We start from the raw sequence: 14681 nt of genomic DNA, 5'->3' as shown, positions 1-14681 counted from the left end.
AGATCCCATTAGTGGCCTACTGATTTTGCTCGATTCCTTTTCTTTTTTTTACACGATTTTTCGTTATCTGCAAAGACTAAACAGAGTATTGCGACTCTGTGTTTGTTTGTAAATAGAGAATGAACCAAAGAGAACTAATTCTAAAACAGTAAATACTTGGATAACAATCAATCAAATGGAGAGAGAAGCAGGCACGACGGATTACAACGGGGGCAAAGGCCTGCGTTAACTACCTTTCACTATCTGCAAAGAGAGAGTACTCCTAATAGAAATGAGGGGGGGGGGCACCATTCAAAGCAGATCAGTGTGCATAAACACGAAAATGTTTTCACTTACCACGTACTTGACATTCGACAGCTTATGATATTTGCTATTAAAAAACCATTGAAATTCACTGAAAAAACCATAGGTTATAGACCATATATAGTTAGGAATTAGCATTTACAAAACCTTGAAAATTCACTGAAAAAACCATAGGTTATAGACCATATATAGTTAGGAATTAGCATTTAAAAAACCTTATTTTACTCACACAAAACCATTGAAATTCCATATATAGTTAGTTGCACTAACTATATATTGCGCACCCGCAATCCACTGCTGATCATGTCACATATTACATCATTCATGACATGGTCAGTGACATCACTGATGACATCACTGATGACATCTCAAATGACATCACTGATGACATCACTGATGACATCTCATTTGACATCAATGGTCACATCAATGATGATATCATTAATGTGACAATACAATGCATCTCTTCACATTTTAATATAACCTCTGTTTCACCCAGTGTTAAAAACAGAGTATAATTTTTGAAACCATTGACACACCAATACTAGTTACTACATACGTACTCACTGATTCCTACGTCTACACACACATTCACTCATTCACCCATACAATCATTCATACATACAATCACTCATCTTTACAACACTATCATATGCACTCATACACCTATACAGACACTCACACTCTGCCACTCATCCATGGAGTTACTCACACACCTAGTCAGTCCTGTAAAGAATCAATCACACTTCCATTTTCTACTCTATACAGTTAAACATAGAGCACCTTACGTTTTCAAACATATACTAACACATACTTACTCTCTTATACAATCATTGATACAAGTACACATTGATCTGCACAGAGTCACACATCTCCCAGCCAGCCACACATACACTCAGTCTCCCATACAAATACTTGGACAATCAATTAATAACCCATATAGTTACTCATATAGCTACTGATCAACACATGCAGCAGTTTACAGAACAGACATAATAATGCACAAATTAAGACAGTTTAGTCACTAACCCATGCACTCAGTGAGACACATTTAATCACTCACTCATACAGTCAGTCACCCACCTACTAAATGCTTCATCCAGACACTTATACATCTACTCATTCTTCAATATGTAAAACATATTTAAACTTTACAGAAACACACAGTCACTGGATGATGTCATCAGTGATGTCATCAGTGATGTCATTTGAGATGTCATCAGTGATGTCATCAGTGATGTCACTGACCATGTCATAAATGATGTAATATGTGACATCATCAGCAGTGGATTGCGGGTGCGCGATATATAGTTAGTGCAACTAACTATATATGGAATTTCAATGGTTTTGTGTGAGTAAAATAAGGTTTTCTAAATGCTAATTCCTAACTATATATGGTCTATAACCTATGGTTTTTTCAGTGAATTTTCAAGGTTTTGTAAATGCTAATTCCTAACTATATATGGTCTATAACCTATGGTTTTTTCTGTGAATTTCATTGGTTTTTTAACAGCTAATATCTGTAGCTGTAAAATGTATTCTTCTTTAAATCCAAAAATATATTTTATATGTTTATGAATAATTTTTTTTTTAAATATTTTTTTTTCTTCGTTCCCGCTTCGCGAATCGGGAAGCTTCCCGTTAGCTGACCTTGATGCCGTGAAATAGACCGCGAGCCGGTAAACGTTTCTTTACCGCAAGTGCCGCGTTAGAAAACAACATCGTGACGCCTCCCGTCCGTATGACGTTTCACGTTGTCGCGTGATACGTCATATGACGTGCTACGTTAGCGAACTGGTACGCGAAGCGAGTCGCAAAGCGCAGGTTTCTGGAAGCAAACCGGGAGGCCCTGCAAAGCGCTTAACGTAAACACAGCAAGTCATGTGACTTGGTAATAACACTTTTCATTGGTTCATTTCACTTTTGGTTTCCTAATGATGTAAGACTAGGTCATATAATCTAAAATGAACACTTTTGATTGGTTGAGAACTCTTGTTTTTCCCAAATGATGAAAATCCCTCCTTCTTTCCTCACTCTGACTTTCATCATTGTGAGAGAAAGACCCTTTGTGATCACTGAGCAATGGCTTCTTTAGTAGCTTCAGCTGGTGCTTCCCCACCACCTCCACCACATCCAAGGAAGAGTGGACCACCTGCTCAAGTTATAATTCAACAAGAAGAAGAAGAAGAGGAACAGGACTACGAGCACGAAGAGAGGCAGTTTTTGCCTGAGCAGCCCAGGACGTCTCACCGGAAAGAAAACTTAATTTGGCAATTTTTTAAAATTCCCAAAGGTCAGAAAAAAGTAAATGCAAGATACGTAACTTGCCTTATCTGTCAAGATAGACTGTCCAGAGGAACCGAGAAAAAATACAGTTTCGGAAACTACACAATGCATCGCCATATGACTAGGTGGCATCCTAACAACTACAGTGCTGCACAGTTTCGGAACGACCTAGATAATCTCCCTATTATGGCCAGAAGATCTGTTGTACCGGAAGTAACGGGACCAGAGGGCAGGGAGATGGTGCCAAATATACAAATGAAATTTGGTGAAGTAAAACACATCTGCGTATTTTGCGATGGATTCATTTCCTACGGAGAAAAAAGCATCACTCTGATCAACAGAGCTATTGACTATCATATGCAAGTTTGTACGAAACGCCCAAAATAATAAATACTTCTTTTTTTGTTTTGTTGCTCCTGTTGAGCCCTTTACAATGAATCGTTTTCATTGCCCCCTCCAAGAAAAACCCAAAAAAATATAAAACTGTTCAGAAAAATTCAAAAAAAGTAAAAAAATGTTCCGAAAAATAATAAAAAAAATATAAAACAACAAAAACAATAAAAAAAAAAGTTCTTTTCAGAACTACCTCCCCGTTATTAAAAAATTGGTACAATATTTGGAACTGTGCCAACCTCTATTTCTCTTAGTTCGCTTCCCAGTTCGCTCGCCGGTACGCGAACCAGAAGCGAACCAAAAACAGTAAGTATAAGGGAAGGAAACAGACACTTATGTTAAAAGAAAGACAGCTATAGGGGAGTAAACTAGAGATACTATTACCCGTAATCCACTGCTGATGATGTCACATATTACATCATTAATGACATGCTCAGTGACATCATCAGCAGAGGATTGCGGGTTTTTTGGCAACGTGCCTTATCCATGGTTTAATAACGCTGCCTTTTGCTTTATATAAGTTTTCAAATTGTATGAAATATATACCAATAGGTCGTTATGAACCTTTAGGTAGTGCTTTTCTTCATGAGGTCTGGTCGCTTCCATACACATACAGATGTTTCAAAGATGATCAAGAAGTTTATCTGAATGGAGAGGAATGCACAGAGACGCCAGATCATTCACTAATGTGTAGGCACATACAGTTACACGGTTCATGCAACAAACACCGACCAAATATGGCTTGCGTGTTGCAAGGCACGCCAGTTCCTGCTATCATCCCCACGTTCAAGTTGTTGGAAAATGGTAGTTATTTGATGCTCAATAATGAAGATTGTTCTGAGTTAATTAAAAGTATTCCTTTTATCGTAACAGTAAGTGAACGGGTTATTTGCTGCAGAAATGTTCTATTTCCTCCCACACATGAACATAGGGAGTTTTCAATCTGGCCACAAATACCAACCTTGGGACAGATTTCAACGGCATGGCAAGAATAAGAGCTCTTTTGTCTCAGAGAGAGGTGGCCTTGAGTTCGGCCCGTGAAACTTTCGTGCTTCACATAGCGAACACCCGTACAGAGGTGCAGACCCTTTTCAATTCAGATTTGCCTTTCAATTTCAGCAAGATGGTTCCGACTATCTTTAACGCATCCTCCACAAAGACCCTGGCGCACTTTTTTAAAGTTGTTACCAGTGGTCTCGTGACTTCATTTGAGAAAATCTTTGGAGTCATCCCTGCTTCCTTTCATTCTATTTTCTCCACTCTGGTTCGTGGATTGGCATTTTTACTTGCATTACCAGCGGACGCTCTTGTGCTTTTTTACATTTTTAAATATGGATGTCCCTCCTATGCAACCTCCCACCCTGCAGCTGCTGACACTGTTCCGCAATCGCATGCTAGAATATTATGGCACAATGCCGTTGGCGATATTAAGCACGGCATATGGATTATCTTTTCGATTCTCCTACTTCACCTGTGTCCAGCCTGTATTTCACTGCCTGACCTGTGATTTCGATTGGGCCATTGATTTGTGTCTCTGCGGACCGGTTTCTCCTGACGTCGACTTTAATCAGCTGATGACTCCTATCATTACTCACGAGTTGGTTTGTCCTGGCGAAAGGATTATGGCTGTGGCATTGATGCATGGACTACTTGGTCCCTGGAATTTACTGGCGGCAGCACAGTCTTTCTTGGAACAGAGCTTTCTTGAAAACCCACCGAGCTGTTCTCTGATGGTGATAGAGGATCCGGTGCTGGGAGAGCACGTATGTTCTTTTCCGCTTTTAAATTGGATGGCTGAACTGTTTTCGGATGAAGACGGTGACTTCCTATTGGAGGCTGTTGCAGCTTATTTTGCATACACAGTTATGTCATAGACCTTTTTCATGTTTGATATGCTGAGTACTAGCATTTCATTGACAATTCATTGACTTATTTGTCAAGTTTTTATTATTTACCTTGCCTATTGGCTTAAGACTCGATAAAGTACTTGGCTGTTTTATTTTTCTTTAGCATTAAATTTTCCTAGTTTTTAATGCTTTACCTTGCGGACCTTCCACATATAAACTTGCAATCTGCTCTCATGAGATGGCACTTCTATTATCTTATTCAGTTCGTTTCCGGATCATGGGGAGGTGTCATCTAGGTCCTGGATATCTTTACACCGTGTTAAGTTAGCATGGGCTCATTACCGGTTTAAACGCCATTTTTCCTTTTTTGCAACTTCTGCACACGACACTTAGTTGTTGCTTTAGCTTTCCACCTAGTAGTTCATCGTGGTTTACATGAGAATAATATGTTATTGCTCTACTATCTGCTTTGCTTGTTAAACTATATCTGTACAGCGAGTGCTAAAGTTTCAAGAACAACACGATACAGAATTGTTATGAGGTCTGATCTCCACGACTTCATACTCATAACATAAGTGCAACTTCTGCCAATTCTGGGCATGAGGCGGGTTTTATATTGCTTTGCCGAACACACATATACAACAGTTGATGCGGTTCACATGAAGAGAGACCTGGTGTATGCTGATGTGATTCCTTCAAATCTAAGACACTAAAGTATGGGCACGCCCTAAACCAACACAAAGAGACCTTCTTAGCAAATAATATAATATGTGTATTAGGGAGGGTGAGATATAAGCAGCCGCGGGCCGTGGAGGGAGTTACGGTGAGGCAGGGAGGCGGGGAGGGGGAGAAGCAGGGTGGAGCCCTCTCTACCTTGCCCCTCCCCCTCCCCGCCTCCCTGCCCCACCGTAACTCCCTCCACGGCCCGCGGCTGCTTATAAGTGTTGCTAACTCTTATTCATTTACAGCATGTTAACATACTGTCACCATTCGCTTTTTATGTACTAGTAACTATGCTGGTAATTTTGCTACTGATAATATGTGTACTTGTATTCTCCACCCTGCTTCTCCCCCTCCCCGCCTCCCTGCCTCACCGTAACTCCCTCCACGGCCCGCGGCTGCTTATAAGTGTTGCTAACTCTTATTCATTTACAGCATGTTAACATACTATCACCATTCGCTTTTTATGTACTAGTAACTATGCTGGTAATTTTGCTACTGATAATATGTGTACTTGTATTATTTAAGATACTACGCCTGAGAAGACGGCATTAGTAAATAAACATTTCAAATACACATGTGTTCTTCTTAACTCCATGTTCTGGTTTCTAAGAAATATATAACGACCGACTGTTCATGAGTTCCACGTATCCTGAGGTACTATAAGTTCATATTCTGGATTGTCTAAACATTGAGAGTTTGTTATATCCAATGTGACACTGTACCTAGCTTGCTAAGGAGTTTTTGATTACTAACGTGAGTTTTGCGACACCCTAATTCGCCGAGGTTCCAATCCTCTGTCCACAGTTCTGTGTGAGAACAGAAACCCTGTGACAGGGGCACCCCCGACCCTTGCTGGAGCTTCATCACACTTGCGATACAACTCCAGCAATGCGCCACCTTTACGGCACAGATACATCACGCATCTGTGCTGTTTTTGCCCCATGATGCGCCGCATTGTAAATGCAGCACACCATAGGTGACGGAACAGCGGCACAGAATGACTAACACATCCCTGGTGATGCGCCAGTCATCATAAATGTATCCCTATGCTTCTTATCTTGTTAGAGATGAACCGCCATATGTATCATCAAAGTTTTTTGCATTTCCTAAATAGCGAACTTTAAGGAATAAATAGCGATTCTTTACCATTCCTAGTTTGCGATTAGCTATTTGCTAATTACAAATTACCCATTCATTTCCTTCATTTCCATAGGGCGGTTGGACTCACTTTTAGCTCGAACGGCTGAATGGATTTCCACGAAACTTGGCAAAATTGAAGGGACTGGTAGCCCGATGTGCCTTTGCTATGTCTCAAGATATATGCTCCAGTGGTTTTTACGAAAATTAACTTTGAAAAATATATATTGGGCTACATTGGCCTATATATATGTTGGAGCCCAAATGTAGCCCAATGTAGCCCAATGAAGCCCAATGTAGCCCAATGTAGCCCAAAGATGGCCGCCAGACACACAAAAAAACAAATGTAGCCCAAATATCAGCCAGATGTAGCCCAACTATAGCCCAGTGACAGAATGACCAATCAGCTTCGCAAACCTCCGTTACGCGAAGCGGAGCGCTGTTACAGATATATATCTTTTTTTGAACGTTAATTTCTCAAAATCCACTGGAGCACATATATTGAGACCTAGCAAAGGCACATCGGGCTACCAGTCCCTAATATTTTGCCAAGTTTCGTGCAAATCCATTCAGCCGTTCGATTATTATTATTATTATTATTTTTTGCCCCGCGGGGCCCTTTTAAAACCTCCACATCAAACCTAGGGGGTCAGCGAGGATCTACTATGCCCCCTTATAGTTATTTCCCCCTTTGTTTTGACCTCCTCTTGTCTCTCGATCCTACCGAGAGACAAGATGGCGGCCGCTACGGACTTTTTGGAATGTTGACAGACGCCGGAGAACCAATCAGCTTCGCTTCACAAAGCTCCGTTGCGCGTAAAGTACGCGTCCTGGGACGCTGCCAGGTCCGCTGTTACAGATATATATCTTTTTTTAAACGTTAATTTCTCAAAATCCACTGGAGCACATATATTGAGACCTACAAAAGGCACATCGGGCTACCAGTCCCTACAATTTTGCCAAGTTTCGTGCAAATCCATTCAGCCGTTCGGGCTAAAAGTGAGGCCAACCGCCCTATGGAAAACTCAATGTTAAAAACACGTTTTGGGACCCCCCTTTTTTCTCGGCCCCCCCTTGACGAACCCCCCCCAAATTTTCAAGGGCTGCTCAGAAACAAAATGTGCCATTTTCCTGAAAATTTCAGCCAATTCCGTCCACAAACGCCAAAGTTATTAGACATAGAATTTTCAAAAATCCCATAGAGAAAAAATCCTAACTATATATACCTACTGGCGACCGCCAGTAGGTAATATATTTATATATATATCTATATATATATATATATATATATATATATTTACTGAAAAAACCATAGGTTTCACACACGTTATAGTTAGGAATTAGCATTTAAAAAACCTTAGAAATTCACTGAAAAAAACCATAGGTTTTACACCAGTTATAGTTAGCTGGACATTTTACTCATACAAAACAATTGAAATTCCCCCGTTATAGTTAGTTGTACTCACTATAACTCGCGCGCCCGCAATCCACTGGTGATGATGTCACATATTACATCATTCATGATATGGTCAGTGACATTACTGATGACATCACTAATGACATCTCAAATGATATCCCTGCCTCTTTTTCACGTTTTTAAAAGCATTTTCGAAAATCGGGAAAAATGTCATTCATTTGCGATGCGCGCACGGTGCGCGCACGTAAAGTCATGTGACTTGAAAACAACCCTTTTGATTGGTTCATAGCAGTTTCTGTTCCAGTCATGTGACTTGAAAACAACACTTTTGATTGGTTCACATACGTTTCTGTTCCAGTCATGTGACTTGAAAACAACACTCTTGATTGGTTCATAGCAGTTTCTGTTCCAGAATCTTCAAACACCCCACCCACTTCCCTCACTATCTCTTTTACTTTGTTGGGAGAAGAACCTGAAGACACATCGTGCTCCAGTCCATTTTCAACATGGCAGAACAGCAGTCTTCTTCAGACAGTGAGGTGGAGACCTTTGTAGTGGAACCTCCAAAGGAGAAAAAGAAAGACTCTTTTATCTGGCAATTTTTTACATTCCCATAGGGGCAAAAAAAAGTTAATGCCCCCAAAGTCACGTGTATCATCTGTGGCACTGTATTGTCAAGGGGAGACCCCAAAAAGAAGTACTCCTTTAGTATACTTACAATGCTACGCCATGTGAAGAACGTGCATCCAAATAATTATGCATGTGCAACCACTAGAGCCCTGGCCAGGGATCTCCCACCTGCTGTGCACTCCACCTCTTCGGCAGCACAATCATCAAGTTCAAGAGTGCTGGACATCCGACCAAATTTTTTTAAAGGTTCATATTTCTTGCAATGTTTGCAAACAAATGTTATGCTACGGTGAGCAGAGTGTGGATTTGATAGATAATAAGAACTCATAGCACGTATGCCGCCGCAGTTAATTTTTTTCATTTATTATTTTTGTTCCAGTTGAACAATTTTTTGTTACCTGTTTACTTTTTTTTTTAAAAACAAGAAAAATATAAAATTGTTTAAAAACTAAAAAAAAATACAAAACAAAAAAGAAAAAAAAGTTCTTGTCAGAACTAACCTCCCTTCTCAAAGAAGAGCTATATCGTTTATATACTGTGTCATACTTTATTTGAATGAATGTGTAGTGTATAAATGAATGACTGAAATGACTAAGTGAAAAGGATTAAAGGATTGATGGAATGAGTGAGGAAAGGGTAGTATGGTGAATGAGGAAAGGGGAGTGAAAGAGTGACTGAAACAAGGGGACTAAGGGTAGGGGAGTGAGGTAAGTGGAGAGAAAGAGTAAGGTAAGGACAGTAAGAAAAGAAAAGTGAGAGAGAAGGAGTGAGAAAAGGAGAGAATAGAACAGAGACAGAGAAGGGGAGTAAGAAATGGAAAGGGAGCAGTAGAGCGGAGTGAAGGTAAGAGAAGTGGACTGACGGTAAGGGAAGGGGTATGAGGGTGAGGGAAGGGGGATAATGGAAAGTGAGAGATGGGAAGTGAGGAAGAGAGAAGTGGAGTGAGGGGATAGAGGAACTTAGAAAAGGGGAGTAAGAGAAGGGGAGTAAAGAATGGAGTGAGAGAAGGAGAGCAAGAGGGAGTGAGGAAAAGGGAACGGAAAAGAGAAAGGGTGAAAAATACAGACAGGAGAAAGTGGAGTGGGGAAGGGTAGTGACTGTGAGTGAAGGGCAGTGACACTTAGAGAAGGGGTATGAGGGTGAGAGAATGGAGAGAGAGAAGGAAGGAGATTAAGAGAGAGGAAAGGGGTCTGAAGGATAAAGTAGGAGTGAAGGAACAGAAAGAGTAAGACAGGAAAGGTGAGGGAGAGAAAGAGAGAGAGAGTGAGAGAGAAAGAGAGGGAGAGCAAGTGACTGAGAGGGAGTAAGGTGGTTAGACTGAGTGAGATAGAGGGAGGGAGGGAGAGAGAAATTGAGTGAAGGGGAATGTGGGACTAAAGGAATGAGAGTTAGCAAAAGTGAATGAGGAAAGAGACTGACGGATGGAGAGAGGGAAAGAGAGTGAGAGAAGTGGAGTGAGTGAAAGAGAGTGAGGGATGATATGAAGGAAAAAGAGTAAGGGGAAAGTAAAAAGAGACTGAGCAATACAGCAAGACAAGGGTAGTGATGGAGGAAGATAGGAAAGAGAAATGAGGGACAGAGAGGGAAAAGACAAAGTTGGACAAGGTGAGTTAGGATGAAGGAAGAGTACTGATAGTGAGAAAAGGAGTGTAAATGTGAATGAAGAGGAGTAAGGAGAATGAGGAAAGGAGAGTAAGATGAAGAAAAGGAAGGTGAGTAAAAGAGAGAGTGAAGAAAGGGAATGAGAGATAGAGAAATATTAGTGATGAAAAGGTATTTTTTGTTTGTCATACTCACCTTATAAATAATGACAAGTTATTAGTACTTTTTACTATAAATATAGTATCTGTGGAAGACAAGAACAAATTGAGTTATAAAATATAATTCACAATACAAAAGAAAGTAGAAGTGAAGGAAACAGAAAGGGAAAGAAAGGAAAGGTGAGGGAGAGAGAGAGAGGGAAAGAGTGAGACAGAAAGAGAGGGAGAGCAAGTGAGTGACAGAGAGTGAAGTGGTTAGAATGAGTGAGACAGAGGGAGAGAGAAAAGGAGTGAAGTGAGGAAAGAGAAATAAGGGAAGGGTATTGTCAGATGGAGTAAGTGAAAGAGAGTGAGGGTGAGTGAGAGAATAGAAGCAAGAGAAAGGTAATAGGACTGATGCACAGTGAGGAGAACATGAAGTGGGGGAAGAGGACTCAGATTGAATGAAGGGCAGTAACAGTGAGGGAAGGTATATAAGATTGAGGGAAAGGGAGTGATTGAAAAAGAAGCATCTTTATAGAAAGAAAGAGAAAATAAAAGGAAGAGTAGAGAAGAGAGAGGGAGACAGTGAAAGAGACAAACAAACGGAGAGTGAGGGAGTGTGAAGGAATAAATCAGTTATAGTGACTGAGACAGAGGAAGATATTTAGAGACAGATGGAGGAAAGGAGAGTGAGTGAGGGAATAAAGGAAGGGAAGTGAGTGAAAGAGAGTGAGGGAGTGAGAGGAGTGGAGTGAGTGAAGATGAATGAGAGATGAAGTTATGGAAAGAGAGTAAGGGGGAGTGAGAAGAGACTAAGCGATACAGCAACACAAGGGTAGTGATGGAGGAAGATAGGAAAGAGAAGTGAGAGACAGACAGGAAAAAGAGGGAGTTGGACAAGGTGAATGAGGGTGAAGAGAGAGTACTGATAGTGACAGAAAGACTGGAAAAGTGAATGAAGGGCAGTAATGAGAATGAGAAAAGGAGACTAAGATGAGTAGAGGAAGGGGAGTAAGAGAGAGATTAAAGATTGGGAAAGAGAGAAAGAGAAGTAAGAGAGTGAAGTCAAAGTATTTTCTGTTTGTCATACTTACCTTATAAATAATGACAACTTAATAGAATATTTTTATATAAATATAGTATCTGTGGTAGACAAGAAAAAATTGAGTTATAATATATATTTCATAATACAAAAGAAAGTAGAAGTGAAAAAAACAGAAAGGGAAAGAAAGAAAGGGTGAGGGAGAAACACAAAGGCAGAGAGTGAGAGAGAAAGAGAGAGAGAGGAAGTGACTGACAGGAAATGAAGTGGTTAGACTGAGTGAGAAAGAGGGAGACAGGGAGAGAGAAATGGAGTGAAATGAATGAGAGACTGAAGGAATGAGAGTTACCAAAAGGGATTTAGGTACGGGGAATTAGGGAAGGGGATTGACGGATGAAGTGAGCGAAAGAGTATGAGGGAGAGTGAGGGAGTGGGTGCAGGAGAAATGGAATGAGTGATGCAGAGAGAAGAGAACATGAAGTGGAGGAGGAGGACTCAGATTGAATGAAGAGCAGTGACAGTGAAGGAAGGGATATAAGGGTGAGGGAAGGGGAGTGATGGAAAAAGAAGCATATTAAGAGAAAGGAAAAAGAAGTAAGTGAGAGAGAAGGATTTATGGAAAGAGAGAAAAAGAAAAGGAAGACTGGTGGAGAGAGAGGGAGACAATAAAAAAGAGAAACAGAGGGAGAGTGACTGACTGTGAGGGAGTAAATCAGTTATAGTGACTGACACAGAGGAACAAACTTAGAGACTGATGGAGGAAAGTGGAGTGAATGAAAGGGAGTGAGGAAGTGAAAGAAGTGAAGTGAGTGAAGGTCACTGAGGGATGATTTGAAGGAAAGAGAGTAAGGGGGCAGTGAGAAGAGACTGATCTATACAGCAAGACAAGGGTAGTGATGGAGGGAGATAGGAAAGACAAGTGAGGGACAGACAGGGGAGAGAGGGAGTTGGACAAGATGAGTGAGGGTGAAGGAAGAATACTGATGGTGAGAGAAGGAGTGTAAAGTAGAATGAGAGATGAGGAGTAAGATGAGGAAAGGAGTAAGAGAGAGAGTGAAGAAAGGATAGAGAGAAAGGGAAGTAAGAAAGTGATGAAAAAGTATTTTTTGTTTGTCGTACTTACCTTATAAATATAATATCTGTGGAAGAGAATAAACAATTGAGTTATAATATATATTTCACAATACAAAATACAAAATAATTTGTACAATATGTTATATGTTTTATTTTGCTGTTCTCAGAATATATTGAATTTCACTAAAAGCAGTGAGTTCAATACTACTCATCATATGACGCGATACAAAAGGGGATGATGGACGGAGCGTTTGAGCAAATCAAACACTCACCCCCAGTCAACTGATCTGGGTTTAATCCATCACCATTCTTTAGCCCACTCAGCCACCCCATTTCAGACATGGCTATATGCAAATCAGTCTGACCCTGTGCCTCATGGGAACAGTCCAGCCCGAACTGCCAAGCCATGTCTTCCATGGACCGGAAACAAGCATCCTGGGACCGGTTTCGGATTCATAATCCTCATCAGCCAGGCTATCTTGAATCCAGTCCATCATCCCCTTTTGTATCGCTTTGTTCGCCCTAAGTGTGGCAAGGTATACTCAGACGGGAGTCCCTTGTTCACTTGGCCACTGGATTCAAGATAGCCTGGCTGATGAGGATTATGAATCCGAAACCGGGCCCAGGATGCTTGTTTCCGGTCCAGGGAAGACATGGCTTGGCAGTTCGGGCTGGACTGTTCCCATAAGGCACAGGGTCAGACTGATTTGCATATAGCCATGTCTGAACTGGGGTGGCTGAGTGAACTAAAGAATGGTGATGGATTAAACCCAGATCAGTTGACTGGGGGTGAGTGTTTGATTTGTTCAAACGCTCCGTCCATCATCCCCTTTTGTATCACTCATCATATGACAGCGGGCAAAAAAAAACACAATCAAAAAGATTGTGTTTAAAAAACCCATACAACGTTTCAATAAATAATGTAAAAATTAGAAAAAAACATATTTTAGATGTTTTCTTCCAAACAGCAATTTCTTACGTAAATATCAACAATCACAAAGTAATAACAAATTATTACTTCTTTTTTATACTCTCTAAGTAAAGTTATGTACAAACATATATTAACAACATTTACCCGAAATACTCGTTGTTGATTGATATACTTTTCCACATGGTCAAATAGTATATGGAAGTCCTTTGTTTGGAAGTTACTTAATAGTACTCTTAAACTTCCTCTTCCCGACCTTCTGAATCAAAAGCTCCAACGTCCTTTCTATCATCTAACAATAGTTATATCTCCACCCGATGCTATTTATCATGTACATAGAACCTTAAACAACCAGTAAGCAATCAGAATCTCAACATTATGTGGTATGCTGATGACACTCTGCTCATCCTTTATCTTAGCAAGGAGCTGTATACCATTAAAATAAACTTCTTTAAGAGAATCAAAAATGTCAACAACATCTACAACAACTATGACTAGTCTAAAACACCTGTGCCTCACTCATGATCAACATTTCCTGTAATACTCATATCACTCACTATGTGATACACTTACACTACCTCTATGACAAGTACACGTTTTTCTTTATCTTGATCACCCTCACTCACAAAGTAATTCTCAAAAGCAGACTAACCTTTTTTAACCGCACTAATATTCCTAGGCCAATTATTTTCCCTAAAATTTGGGTTGTAAAAACACTAGGTAAGAATTTGGTAAGTCAAAAGACAAACGTTTAAAAGTTCATTGAGTATCATCACAATGAGTCCAGCCTTTTGGACATTTTAAAAAAGCTGTGTAATGTCCTGATGTTGTAGAAGGACCATCATGGAAAATAATTGCTACAGTTACAAAAGTTCTTCCTGAAATTGATAATTGAGAAGCCACAAAATGTTTAATTAAAGTTATACATTTTGTTCCATCAGGTCTACATCATTTGAGCATTAAAATTACATACTGTCCATACTTTTGTATAAACAATGTTGATAACATTTGTGAGTTACATTGGGTACGGACCATGTTTTGATTTGCTTCTCTAATTAGATTTTTAAAAGACACTGACTTGCAGTCTGGTAACGTCAAATATATATAAATCTTTCAGTATCTGTTTCAGTACAACTTGAAAACGAACAATTGTCACAGT

The sequence above is a fragment of the Lissotriton helveticus genome, chromosome 6 (genome assembly GCF_964261635.1).
Source record: "Lissotriton helveticus chromosome 6, aLisHel1.1, whole genome shotgun sequence".
Classification (NCBI taxonomy): domain Eukaryota; kingdom Metazoa; phylum Chordata; class Amphibia; order Caudata; family Salamandridae; genus Lissotriton; species Lissotriton helveticus.
Note: the sequence above shows the minus strand (reverse complement) of the source record.